Raw genomic sequence first — 13,903 nt, 5'->3', positions numbered from 1 at the left:
TGTGCTTATCTATCTTTGTGGATAGTTGTATATGGTTAATAAATGTTTGAGAGTTCCTGGAGGCCTTGTTTCCAGCCGCCCAAGTTAAACACACACTGGGACCATTTGCAATGATATTTCAGGGATAACCCTTGTTATCCAGGATGCAACCCTACACTTAGGCAGGGGTCTCAAATAGCTTTGGCAGCTAGGTGTTCCATAAAATGTGTGAATCATGAGGGCTCCCTGGGAAATGAGCTCACATCAGTATAATCCTTTTTCAGTGGTCACAGACAACTTGAACGTTAAGGGAGTGAAACCCATTTCATTTGATATAAGCAGCCGGCTGTTCCCAGGGAGCTCGAATGACCCCACGAGTGCAGCCAACTATAACCTGTACAAGCGGGAGCCACAAAATGGCCCAGAAGCCAACTGCTCTAATGACCTGGCTATCAGCAACTGTTGTGAATCGAATGAATTTGTTGGCCCTTCTGAAAAGGGCATTGGTCACCTCCCATGTGCACTTATGTGTTACTGTCTGGGAAATGCCACACATGTCCCTTGTGGAGCCCTGAAATGAGCCGCTGGCATAAAAGTTTAGGGCCACACATATCTTGGAGCGACTGGCTTGGGGTTCCCTCGAAAGCCAAGGGGCTGCAGGTCTTTTTGAAGAAGTGTGCACAGTTCAATGACTGCCTCCCAGGAAAGCCTTAGTCATCTCAGGCATTGTCTCTCAGATATCTGGAGGTAGTTGGTGCGTGTTCTGAACATGTGCTGCGGTGCCGATGCTCTTCAGTGACAATGATGGCCCTGGTTGCCTTCCTCCTAACCTCCCTCCCCCTCAGCTGGTGCCTGCTGATGGACCTGTGGCTTATGTTGTTGTGCAGCCATGGCCTTTCTCTGGGGAATCTCCTCCTCCAATGCCCAAGTTGCAAAAACATTGGGTGTATGTGACGCATTGGGAGTTCACAAAGTGAACCATGGCCTTCATTCCTAGAGTTGCTGCTCTTGACCAATCTGGAATGCATGACCCTCTCATAGGCCTCACCCAGAGCTCCTCCCATCTCACAGAGCCCTTCTCCCACAACAACCTAATCGCCAAACGCTCTCAGCAGCCATGTCAATGGACACTAACACTGTGATCCTGCAGCTGCAGCCAATCCAAATCCACCCTCCCTCTGTCACCCACAAGCTCCCTCCCAAGTCCCTTGACCCTTCCAACATCACCCTGCTCCTTCCTCCAATCACCCAGCAGCCTCCAACAATTGTCCTTGACCTTCCGCCTTCCATCTCTCACTCTCAAAACCCCCGCCCACACTCAACCTTTCTGCTGTCATCCTGGAGCCTCTCGCCATCATCTTTGACCTGCCCTCAGTATACCTTGAGCCTCCCTCAGTGACCATTGACCTGCCCACCCTCCAGATGGACCTGCCCTGCTTCAAACTTTATATCCCTTCTCTGATTGCTGACCTGTCTTGTATGGCACAGCTGTCTCACTCAGACACACAGGACCATACCTCTGCAATAGGCTGGAGCATGGCTCTCTTCGGACACCTTCTCCCACCCTGCCCGCAAACATGCCAGTGCTTAATTGCTGCACAGCCGTTTGAAGAGCCGACCACCACCACCACCCTGTCCCCACCTTCCTGGCCAGTGCCAGACCATTCAGCTTCTCCTGTTCCCCTCCTCTGTGCTATTGAGTTAGACAAAGACAGCACCTCATCTCAAATCCAAAGATTGAACACCTTGCCTGCTGCAAGTCACCTTTAAGCTGCCAGGAAACAGTCCCCTAGAGCACCATGGACCAGCCTGGCTCAGCCATTGTGTTACCAAGTCTGACATAGCAGGTTAGCATGGATCAGAACCTCCATGGCATGACTTGTCATCTCAGAACCACTTCAATTCCAACTTGACCTCAATTCTCCATCTGGACCACTGTTCCTGTAATACTCCATTTGCACCACCAGAGGACGACAGATGTCTTTGTAGAAAGAGGAATGATTTTTGACAATTTTACATTGCCCTCCAGCTAAGAAAGAAATTGTGTGTGAGAGAGAGGAGGAAATTAACACACTTAAAATACAGCAGTAGCTCCCATTCCTGAGACTTGAGCACATAGTTCAGGCTGACACTCCCAGTGGCAGTACTGAGGAAGCGCTGCACTGTCAGAGGCGCTGTCTTTTGGATGAGAAGTTAAACCAAGTTCCTGTCTGCCCTCTCAGGTGGCTGTAAAAGATCCCACTGCACTATTTCAAAGAAGCTATGAAACTACCTCATCCCCAATATATTTGTTTCATGTCCATCATCTTACATAGTTGAAAGGATGCCAATGATTTTGAAAAAGCGAGTGCGGGTGAGTTCTATCTGGAGTCCATGTTTATACCTCAACCAACATCACTCAAGCAGATTATCAGGTCATTACTTCATTGCTATTTGTGGGATCATGCTGTGCATAAATCCTTTACCTACGTGTCTTGCAATTTCTGTCTCAATCCATATCCAGGTTAAAACCTCACATTATTAACACACTTGACTGACATCACTCAACTGAATACACAACTCCTTTGTTAAGGCATTGATATAAGGAAGCATATAAAACAAAAAGCTCCCACTTTTATTAGCAATCTTAGCAATTGGACTGATGTCTACTGAAGTTAGAAAATTGTGTTAACAATTGACAGTCAGTGGCACACCTTCCTATGAATGGTTCCTGGAATCTCAGTGAAAGTTTTAGAGACATCAGGATACAGATGAACAATCATCACAAACAGGTCAGCAAAGAAATTAAAAACAAAAAAAACACTGAGATTAAAAAGTAGTGAAATTGTTAACTTGTATCGGACCCAAGTCAAGCCATGTTTAGAGAGTTGTGCACTGTTCTGGTTTCCATGCTATTAAAAAGGTGTAGAAGTACAAGAAAAAATTTGAGAAAGGTTTACAAGGATGATGCCAGATCAAGGTGATTACAGCTATCTGAAAGATTGAACAGGCTGGGGCTTTCTTCCTCTATAAAGGAGAAGGCTTAGAGGTGACCTGATAGAGATCTTCAAAATTATGAATGGGTTGGATAGTAAGTTTCCACTTGTGCAAGAATCTAAAATTGGGGGCCTTAAATAACAAGATAGTTACTTTTAAATCCAATAAGGAAATAAGAAGTATTTTCTTTACTCAGAGTGCGGTTAGAATGTGAAACTCGCCACCGTAGGAAGCAGGTTAGAAAATAGCTTTGATGATTTCAAAAGGAAACTTGACAAACACATGGACGTGAGAAAAGGGAATAGAGATGCTGACAGGCTGAAGTGAGGTAGATGGAATGAGCGGAGACTCAAGTGGATTACAAACACTAGCAACATCTAGTTAGGCCTAGTAGCCTGTTTCTGTGCTGAACATTTTATCTAATTCCATATTATAGTTTCAGAGAGAGAACTATCATCGGACTTCGGTACAACAGAGAAGTACCCTTATAGGACTGCACAATACATAGACAAAAAGAACTATAAGCAGAGAAGAAGAGTTTAAAGACATAAAGTACATGCACAGTGAGGCAGTCATCAGGTTTATTATTCTTCACTTGCTTTAATGATTTGGACTTAGGAATAGATAACTCAATGCCAAAATCTGCTGATGATACTAAACTAGGGGTGGGGCAGCTAACATTGAGGAAAAGAGCAATATAAGACAAAAAGACATTAGGAAACTTGCAGACTGCACGTTTAAGTGGCAGGTGAATTTAACATCGATAAATGTGAAGTGATGAACTTTGGTACTTGCAATGCCATAGAAAACAAAGAAATTGACCAGGACAGAAGGGAAAGTTATCTACAGATATACGTGCACAAGCAAAAGTAATTATATTTAAAATAAACAATTCCACCAGGGTCTTTAACCTTTTTCTTTCAGGCTTGCAATGTATTTTTCCTGTCATTACACTCATCATGCACAATGGCCTTGATTAGAATTATATTCCGCTCTCACCACATAAACTGCGTACTGAAAGGACCTGTCTTGTATTATTACCTTTGGCAAGTGAAAGGTTTTATTCTCTAAATAAAGATATTTAAACTTCTCTGATTCTAATTTGACCCTATGGGCGGGATTTTCCACACCCGCCCACCGCTGGGATCTTCCGGTCCCGCCGCAAGTCAGTGGGCTTCTGGCTGGGGCACCGCCTCACCCACAGCGGGTCCCACTCGCGACAGGGCCAGAAAATCCCGGCCTATTTCTTTCTCCATTATTTCTCTGCTGCTGTCCATGTGTCACATGCCAAGTGTGTAGTAATCTGAGGTGTAATTTAAGAGAATGTGAGCAGATCAACACGTGACCGTAAGAGCCAATAGTTGTGTAGCGCAGGCTACTGTGTAAATGTTAGTCTAGAGTAGGGCCTGACTAGAAAAGCACACATCATGTTAGTGCTCTGTTGTTTGAGTAAATAAATAACTTGTGCTTCGCTTCATATTGGTCTCTGCATCTGCAGTATATTGTAGTTGACTCACCTGCTGACAGATAACTGTGCGAGCAATGTGACCCCATAGCAAAACATGACAATGTGTCTATTCATGTCTGTGTATCTACATCAGTGGTAGCATGTTTGTTTTTCTTTCATGGGATGTGGGTGGCAAAGCTGTTGCCCTTGAACTGAGTGACTCATGTCAGTTAAGAGCCAACCACATTATTGTGGTTCTGGAGTCACGTATAGGGCAGGGCAGACTGGGTAAGGATGACAGATTTCCTTCCCTACAGGTTACTAGTGAACCAGATGGGTTTTTACAGCCAGCAATGATGGTTTCATGGTGTCCATTATGAGGCTAGCTTTAACTTTTTAATGGAATTCAAATTCAACCAGCTGCTATGGTGGGATTTGAACCCTTATCCCCAAAGCATTATAGCCTGGGCCTATTGGGCTATTAGTCCAGTGACATTACCACTACACCATGATCTCCCCATATGCATGTTTCCACCTAAGAAGTGCCTATGGATCAACTCTATCAATAGTGACGGCATCTCTGTGTGCCTGTGCCCATGCATATGCATCAACATGTATGTGACTGTGCATCTTGGTCAGCACAACTGCAGATTCCAGCACTTCCACTGAGCTGAAGGGAGTGTCACAGCCAAGGTGGAGCCCAATTAATCCAAGTTCAACTTGCGTAGCCTTGCCCTGGAAAATCATTAATCTGTTTTCCCATAACATAGTATCTCTGGCACATAACAATTATTACATTATTTGCAGTAGCACAAATACTGCAGGTTGTAAAATTTTTCAGATACAATCGTGAAACATGATTTGAGATTATCCAATCTAATTGGTGCCAACAAAACACTGAATTACATCATTGGGCAGAGCAACAAATAAGTGAATGAGAACATTAGTTTTTTCTCTGAGTTTGTGCATCTTCAGGATATGAGTTGGAATTTGAGAAATACAGTGCATTTTTAGTGGTGATACCAATTTGCTGGCAAGGACTCTAGGAGTCCCAGCATTCCAATCACTCACATATACAGTCTCACTCCTTTACCAGCAGAAGTTGGAGAAGGCAGGTGTGGTAATTATGGTTTTATTTAGTGTGTAATATACCTTTAAAAATAATGCTTGTTAAGGAAGATCACACGATCTTTAGAACACAATAGGTGGGTAGCGGGGGCTATCTTAGTAGTCAGTAGGGTTTGAGTTGAAAGCACACATGTAGTTGCTGCTGAGTACCTTGTAAATAAACTTAAAGTTTCCACCTAAGAGGTGCCTATGGATCAACTCTATCAATAGTACCAACATGGCCACCACTCACAGCAGCAGGAAGACTCATACAAGTAAATAGCTGACTGGTTTCTGTGCTTATGTTGAAACAAAACCAGTCTCTTGGGATATTATTGTCTGCAAGGGACAGTAATTTGCCTGCAGCCACTTGTCGGCAGAGGCCTGATGGGCTGGCATGGGTAGCTAACAGTGACTTGTAGGGAAAACAAAATGAAGAAGGGGGAAAGTTCCCAGTGGTGCAGCTTTAAGGGATGGCGATTATTCTAGCCAAGATTCATTTCATAATCCGCCCAGCTTGGCCTCCAATCTTTTTATTAAAGCAAGTCCTCCAGGGTTGTATGGTTCCGGTTGGCACAGTTCTCGATGATACCAGACTGTCAATCAGCACTGTGGGGCCAGTATGTTAGTGGTTCTGCATAGAGAGCCCTTGTGTTGGTGGAACCATGCGTTTGCTTAGTGCCACCACAATGTACTCAATGGAGCCAACTCACCTGGTCATCCTATGCCATTTCTCCTCAGTGCCCAGTGAGTGCTAGATCCACAGCTATGTGTTTCCAGTAATCTGTAATCAGGATAGGCTGACTATATCCCTGCCTCCGTCTCAGCCCATCTGCTGGTGAAACCCTCAACCCTGTGTTTGTTACCCCCTAGGCTCCTGTCCTAGTATCTCCTTATGTGGCTTAGTGTCAAACTTTGTTCTGTCGAAGGGTCATGAGGACTCGAAACGTCAACTCTTTTCTTCTCCGCTGATGCTGCCAGACCTGCTGAGTTTTTCCAGGTAATTCTGTTTTTGTTTTGTTTGATAATGCTTCTGTGAAACATTTAGAGTATTACATTGTGTTAGAGGTGGTGAGACGGTGGCAGAGTGCTAATGTCACTGGACTGGTAATCTAGAGACCCAGGGTAATGCTCTGGGGAACTGGGTTTGGATCCCACCACAGCAGATGGTGGGATTTGAATTCAGTAAAAAAAAATCTGGAACAAAAAGTCTAATGATGACCATGAACCACTGTCATAAAAACCCATCCAGTTCACAAATACCCTTTAAGGAAGGAAATCTGTGACCTAGTCTGGCCTACATGTGACTCCAGACCCACAGCAATGTGGTTGGCTCTTAAGGGCAATTAGGGATGGGCCTAGCCAGAGACACACACATCCTATGAATGCAAGTTGTTGTTGTCTAATGTGGCATCATGAGTAACTGAGCTTGCTTGAGTTTCCCTGAAATTCAGGGAGAGCTTTCTAGAGATACTTGAAATGGATTGCATGTTTCTCTATGTGGTTTTTGCCTCACCACAGCTAACATTGCTAGCAGTTGGAGAGGATGGTGTTTGAGGCTGCAGGATCTGATGACTAATGGTCCCATCTCCCCTCAGACATCTTAATCCCTCCCAGGCCCAATTCCGTCAGGACCAGGAGCCGGGGCCCAAAGAGATTCAGAAAGGTAGGTTTACTTTATTTTTCACTGGTTTTCTTGTGGGCCATGAGGAGAAGGAATGGTTCCTCTGAACTCAACAACCAAACCTCAGGCCTGTTCTACGCCAGGATTTCTCCATTACCTTGACACAAACTTTATGATGGAGTGGAGATGATCGAATCAATTGAAGATGCTCAGACCCAAGACACAGCCCTGAGGATTCCTGCAGTAATGTTCTGGAGTGAAGCTGATTGGCCTACAATACCCTCAACCATCTTTCTTCGTGTGGAATGTGGCTCTATTAAAGGTTTTCCCATTGTCTTTGCTGATCTCTGTTTATCCTGGGCCCCTTGGTGTCTCACCCAAGTAAATGTTGTCTTGACGTTGAGGACAGCTACTTTCTCCTTTCCCATTTAGTTTCTTTTGCCCATTTTTGGATCAAGACATTGGGAAGGTCTGGAGCTGAGTGATTATTTCACATGAAACTGTTAAGACAGACTTGTCCAACAAATGGCCCTCCCACTGTGATCTGGCCTGCCATGTCTTTCTACCAGGCCCACGAAGACAGTGTTCAAAATACCAACAAGTGAAGTGGAAGATTCTGCAAGGAGATGCTCCTCCATTCACAGGCCGCTTCTCTCCCACCTATCAGCAGCAAATGTGGGAGAGAAACAGTCTCTGAGAGGAGGAGCAGGGCACAGTGTGCTTCATATTCAGCCTGAGGCCTCAACACCGGTGGTGAGCATTGCTGAGGAGGGAGGAGTGGTGGAGAGAGAGAGAGAGGCACTACCAGCCCAGGGTGGGAGGGTGCAGCTGGTAGTGGGCGGGAGGGGAAGAGAGAGATAGAAAGACAGAGAAGGAGAGAGTGAGAGAAAGACTACCTGCCGGGGTGGTCAGTGGGTGGGTGGAGGGAAATATGTCCATCCTAAACCTCTCCCCACTATTTTAATCTCCAAACCACCTGGGCCCGGCCGGAATCAGTGAATGAGTGACTCTACGAGTGAGGGGGTGAGAGAGAGAATGTGTGTGTGAGAGGGACAGAGTGTGTGTGCATCTGTGTGAGTGAGTGAAAGTGTGTGTGAGTGAGTGTGTGTCTGTGTGAGTGAGATCAAATGTGTGTGCAAGTGTGTGTGTGTCTGTGTGAGTGAGTGAGTGTGTGTGTGTGCGAGTGAGTGTGTGAGAGAGAGAGAGCATGTGTGTGTGTGTGTGTGTGTGTGTGTGAATGAGTGTGTGAGAGAGAGTGGGCCGAATCTTATTTCTGGAGTCTAATTCTGGTGGTGGGAGAGGAAGCTTAGGTATATCCAAGGCAGAGATATTTAAGGGTTATGGGGAAAAGGCAGGAAAGTGGAGTTGAGGATTATCAGATCAGCCATGATCTCATTGAGTGGCCATCATCTCATCGATGGGCCGAATGGCCTACTTCTGCTCCTATGTCTTATGGTCATATGGAGATTCCTGCTGGGCTGGGGGACGGCTGAATAAGTGTGATTTTGCATTGTTCAGCTGATTAATTATGCATCTGTGAGGAGCTTGATGAATCTCATGACAGGAGCAGGCAGGAAGTCGCCTGCCAAGCCAATACCTCATGGGGTCCATGGCCCGCGTACCATATTTAAAGGGCAGCCAGACAGACATTCACTCACTGTAGGCCAAGAGCTCTGGATTCTGTGCCAACCAAAATGTCTGGGAGAAGAAAGCAACCTTCAGCCCCTCCCTGCAGACTCTCCTTCAAGCCACCCTAGAATGGCAGGAGCTCTGTTTCCGCGAGGTGGGGGCAGGAGGCCCTCCCATCTGACGACAGTGGCTTGGGAAAAGGTTGCCAGGGTGGCTTGCACAAAAAAGAACTGGGAAAAGTTCAGGAAAAGGATGAATGACCTGCTACACTGCGCCAGGGTAAGCGCACTGACTACTCACTACAAACTCACACTCTCATAAGGGCATCAGGTAGCCTGAGGGTTAGAGTGCACAGGGATGTAACACAGGACCGGCAGATAGGACATCAGCACTGACTGTGTGTCAGCTACTTTAAACTCTTAATCTCACGTCAGTTGCAGGACAAACGGATTCTTAATCGCTTACTGGGGTGGTCTCAGCTGCAGCAGGAGGCACGCATGTTCCTGAACTGCTCATTCGCCAATGGCCTCACAATCAATCCTCCTGCCTTTCTGCAGGACAAGGTTCCTCTCAACAAGAGAGAGTGCGCCAAGACTGGAAGTGGAAGGGCAGAAATCTGTCTGCTCAGCAGCTTTGAGGAACAGGGTGCAGGGATTGCCGGTGAGGAGCGTGACTGTGCCTGCATGGAAGGCCAGTTCGGACGCTGCAGGAACTAAGTGAGGAGGCATGCAGTCCAGCTTCAATATGCGCACATTGACTGTGAGTGATCTTTAATGTATGAACCTGCTTAGTCAATCACTAAATCGCTCTTCTCTTTATTCTGGGTCCAGCAAGCAAAGGGGGAGGACATCCACCAAGACACCCCACAGCCCCCAGACCCCAGCCCATCTCTGAGGAGGGAGCCTCAGTTTCCTCAGAGGAAGCACCGTCATGGTGTTCACCTGCTCCCTCCATCAGCGCAGATACATGCACACCGGTGGATCCTTGTTCTAGAGTAGGCTCGGGGCCACAATCTGGTGGGCACATCACTAATATGGGTCCACAGCTGGCAGAGGCAGTGACAGCCGAAGGCTCTGGTACTCGGAGGACTGCTAGAGGCCAGGCCCCTGCTGAGCCCAGATCAGATGATGAGCCTGGACTTGGCCCTGAGAGACCATTTGGAGATGCAGGGGCAGGCAGAGGAATGTCAATCAGTGTTGCCAGAGGCTGTAAGCAGACCGGGCTTAGGACTGGAAGAGTCCATTCATGTTCTGTATGATGTCATGGCTCTGGCATGCGAGCTCTAGCCATGGATGCAGGATGGCAGTGGCTGGGCAAGAGGGACGGAGCATCCTCAACCTCCCTCCAGGTGGCCCTTCTCCTCAAGGAGTCAGGGAGGTGCCAGCACCCACAGGGAGGAGGACCACCAGCCAGGTACCCCGCGGGCATCGACCCAGGACACTCCAAGGGCGCCCTGCTGCTCCACCTTCCCTCTGCCAGTGACTCCATCACCTCCAGCAGGTCAGGTCGAGCATGGTGCTAATGTACTTGAGCAGGAGACTCTTAGCAAGCCGGGGGCCTCTAGGCCTCCAACCGCCGGTAGATGCCTGCCAAAGTCGTCTCAGTCAACAAGGCGGGCAGAGCAGTCAGCAGGCTGCCTCCACCTCAGCCGCAGATGTTGGAGCTACACCTAGACATGGCGGTGGAGTTGGAAAAATTAAGAAGTATTGAATGCACACTGGTGGCATGGGTGATCGCTCGTTGACAAATGTGCAGACTATATCCAATGTATTTTGAATTTAACCCTTTGCATGTCTCATGGATTCCATTTTTCTAATAGTTGCTCTCACAGTCAGTTCAGGCTCCAGAATGTTGAACCCCATCCAAGTCCGATTACGAACTTCTATTGATTCAGTTCTCCCACATTATCACCAGTCAATAATCCCACATGTGCAAGTTTAGGCACTGACCCTCAGTTGTCAGTGTGCTGCCTGGCCACTCCTCATGTCAGCCAATTCTCACTGCTCATCATGCTGTGGTCTTGGGAGTTGTGTTAATTGAGCTCATAGCATCTCCTGCTGCTTTTGCACTGATTTCAGCTGTGCCTGGATGGCACGATTACTCATGGGGATTTAAATCATCTATGTGCGTGCCAAAGTTCATTGTGAATGCAGTTTCAGGGGTGAGAGACTGCAGTTGGAGACTGTAGTTGGAGACTGTATTCGTAACAATGGAAATCCAGGGGCTACCCTAACTGTCTGGAGGAAGATGTAGCCTCACATTCAATGATGAATATCCTTCCTTGGTGACTTGTCAATTTCAGTGATTATGCAGCTGAACGGGACAGGTAAGGATACAATGGGCATATTAGCCTTGACTACAAGAGTGTAGGATTTCAGATGTTTTGGCAAAGCCAGCATTTATTGCCCATCCCTAGTTGCCCTTGAATTGAGTGGCTTGCTCGGGACCAAGTCATGCATGCCAGGCTGAAACCTCTAACATGTCTCTTAAACATGCCCCAGACAGTGTCCTGGGAATGACATATCCAAACAGAGACCAGGCCAGGCCAAAGGCTTAGCACTGGCCTACTGCTGGATTGGAAATGGAGGAAAACCTTTATCCTGCCCACCAGCGTATTTTCATGCCCGCTCTTTGCTCTCCTAAGTACTTTTTTAAGTATCCCCCTACACTTTCTATAGTCTTCTAGGGCTTCCACTGTTTTCAGCCCTCTGTATCTGCTATAAGCCTCCTTTTTTTTCCTTATCCAGTCCTCTATATCCCTTGGCATCTAGCGTTCCCTGAACTTGTTGGTCCTACCCTTCAACTTTACGGGAACATGTTACCCCTGAGTTTTCACTATTTCCTTTTTGAGTGACTCCCGCTGGTCTGATGTAGACTTTGCTACAAATAGCTGCTGCAATCCACTTTGACCAGATCCTGTCTTATATTGAAATCAGCATTCTCCCAATTCAGGACCTTTATTTCGGATCCATCTTTGTCCTTTTCCATAACTGCCTTAAATCTTACAGAGTTATGGTCGCTATCCCTGAAATGCTCCCCCACTGATGTTTCTACCACTTGCCCGGCTTCATTCCCTAAGATTAGATCCAGTACCACCCCTTCTCTCATAGGACTTTCTATGTGTTGGCTCAAAAAACTCTTCTGGATGCACTTTAAGAATTCCGCCCCCTCTAAGCCTTTCACAATAAGACTATCCCAGTTAATATTGGGGAAGTTGAAATCCGCTAGTATTATTACCCTATTATTTTTATACTTCTCTGAGATTTGCCTACATATCTGCTCCTCTAACTCCCCCTGATTGTTTGGAGGCCTATAGTACACTCCCAGCAAAGTGATTGCCCCCTTTTTATTTTTAAATTCTACCCATATGGCCTCATTTGAGGAACCTTTTATGATACCATCCCTCCTAACTGCAGCAATTGACTCCTTGATCAATAGTGCAATGCCACCTCCTCTTTTACACTCGCCCCTTGTCACACCTGAAGATCCTATACCTTGGAATATTGAGCTGCCAGTCCTGCCCTTCTCTCAACCATGTCTCTGTGATAGCAACAATATTATATTCCCATGTGTTAATCAACCCGCTCAATTCACCTGCCTTACTTGTAAGGCTCCTTGTGTTAAAATAGATGCAATCCAGCCTTGCATTATTCCCCTGTGCCTTAACAAGTCTATATTTGCTCTGCCTTCCAGGCTGACTTAGTTTCTCTTCTATATTTGGCTGTGCATCACCCCCTATTGTACCTCCACTCTGTATCCCATTGTTATGAGACAGCAGTTTGGTAATACTGAGTTCTTTAAAAATCCTTGAGGGAAACTTTAAACAACTGTCATAACCTATATTTTTAAGTGGTGTGTTTGAGACACAACTCTAAATTCAGGAATCAGACCACGGTTCTCAAGAGGTATTATTTTAAACTGAAGGAAACATTTTATTAACTTACTCAAGTTAAATATATACACATGGCTACAAACTACTACTATCGTAACTCTTAACAAATTCCCAAACTAATCTCCATTAAGGCAATAGCAACCCATAGACTGAACCAGACACCAGGCAAAGCATTTTCACCTGACAAATTCAAAATGAGGTTTCTTTCACTTTGGTTCCTGTGGAGGCAGTTGGAGGTTTACAGCTAGTTTTATCTTACATTGCCTCTGCTCTGCACACACAGAAACTGCTGAAGTTATACTTAACACAGCTCATTGAATGTAAATTCTCATTGTATCACCAGTCTCTTCTAACAATAAAACCCCTTTCACAGTACCAATTGTATTACTAATATAAACATGTTTCTTGGTCTCTGCTAGCTAGCTGCCAGATTTCATTTTCCTTCTTGAAAGCTCTATTCAAAAATGCATCTGCACTCTTCTCCTCTGTTTACATCTCAAAACTCATACACATCAAAGCATCCAGACGAGCTGGCTTTACTTTAATCCAATTAAGACATCCACAAGTTAAACATCTATTTGAAAAGAAAATATTTTCCAATAATATTATATACATTAATAGCTTCATGACATGCACCCCCCACAACTGCCCTAACAAACCTCCCTGCAAGGATGTTGGTCCCATGCTGGTTAAGGTGCAACCCATCCAACTTATACAGGCCCCACCTTCGCCAGAAACAAACCCAGTGATCCAGGAAACTAAAGCCCTCCCTCCTGCACCATCTCTTCAGCCATGCAACCATCCTCTCTATCCTCCTATTCCTATACTCACCAGCATGTGGCACAGGGAGTAATCCAGAGATTACAACCTTTGAGGTCCTGCTTTTTAATCTGCTACCTAGTTCCCCAAATTCTTGTTGCAGGACCTCATCCCTCTTTCTACCTATGTTGTTGGTACCAGTGTGAACCACTAGCTCTGACTGTTCACCCTTCCCCTTCAGAATGCCCTGCAAGCATCCTGTGACACCCTTGACCCTGGCACCAGGGAGACAGTGCACCACCCTGGAGTCACATCTACGGCCACAGAAGCTCATGTCTGCACCCCTCACTAATGAGTGTCCTACCACTATTGCTCTTGCAATCTTACTCCTCCCCCCTTGTGCAGCTGAGCCACCCACAGTGCTGTGAACTTGGATCTGGCTGCACTCTCCAGAGGAACATTCACCCTCACCATTTTCCAACACAGAAAA

This window comes from Carcharodon carcharias, chromosome 19 (genome assembly GCF_017639515.1).
Source record: "Carcharodon carcharias isolate sCarCar2 chromosome 19, sCarCar2.pri, whole genome shotgun sequence".
NCBI classification, from domain to species: Eukaryota; Metazoa; Chordata; class Chondrichthyes; order Lamniformes; family Lamnidae; genus Carcharodon; species Carcharodon carcharias.
The sequence above is the reverse complement of the archived record's forward strand: the minus strand, read 5'-3'. Positions refer to the sequence as shown.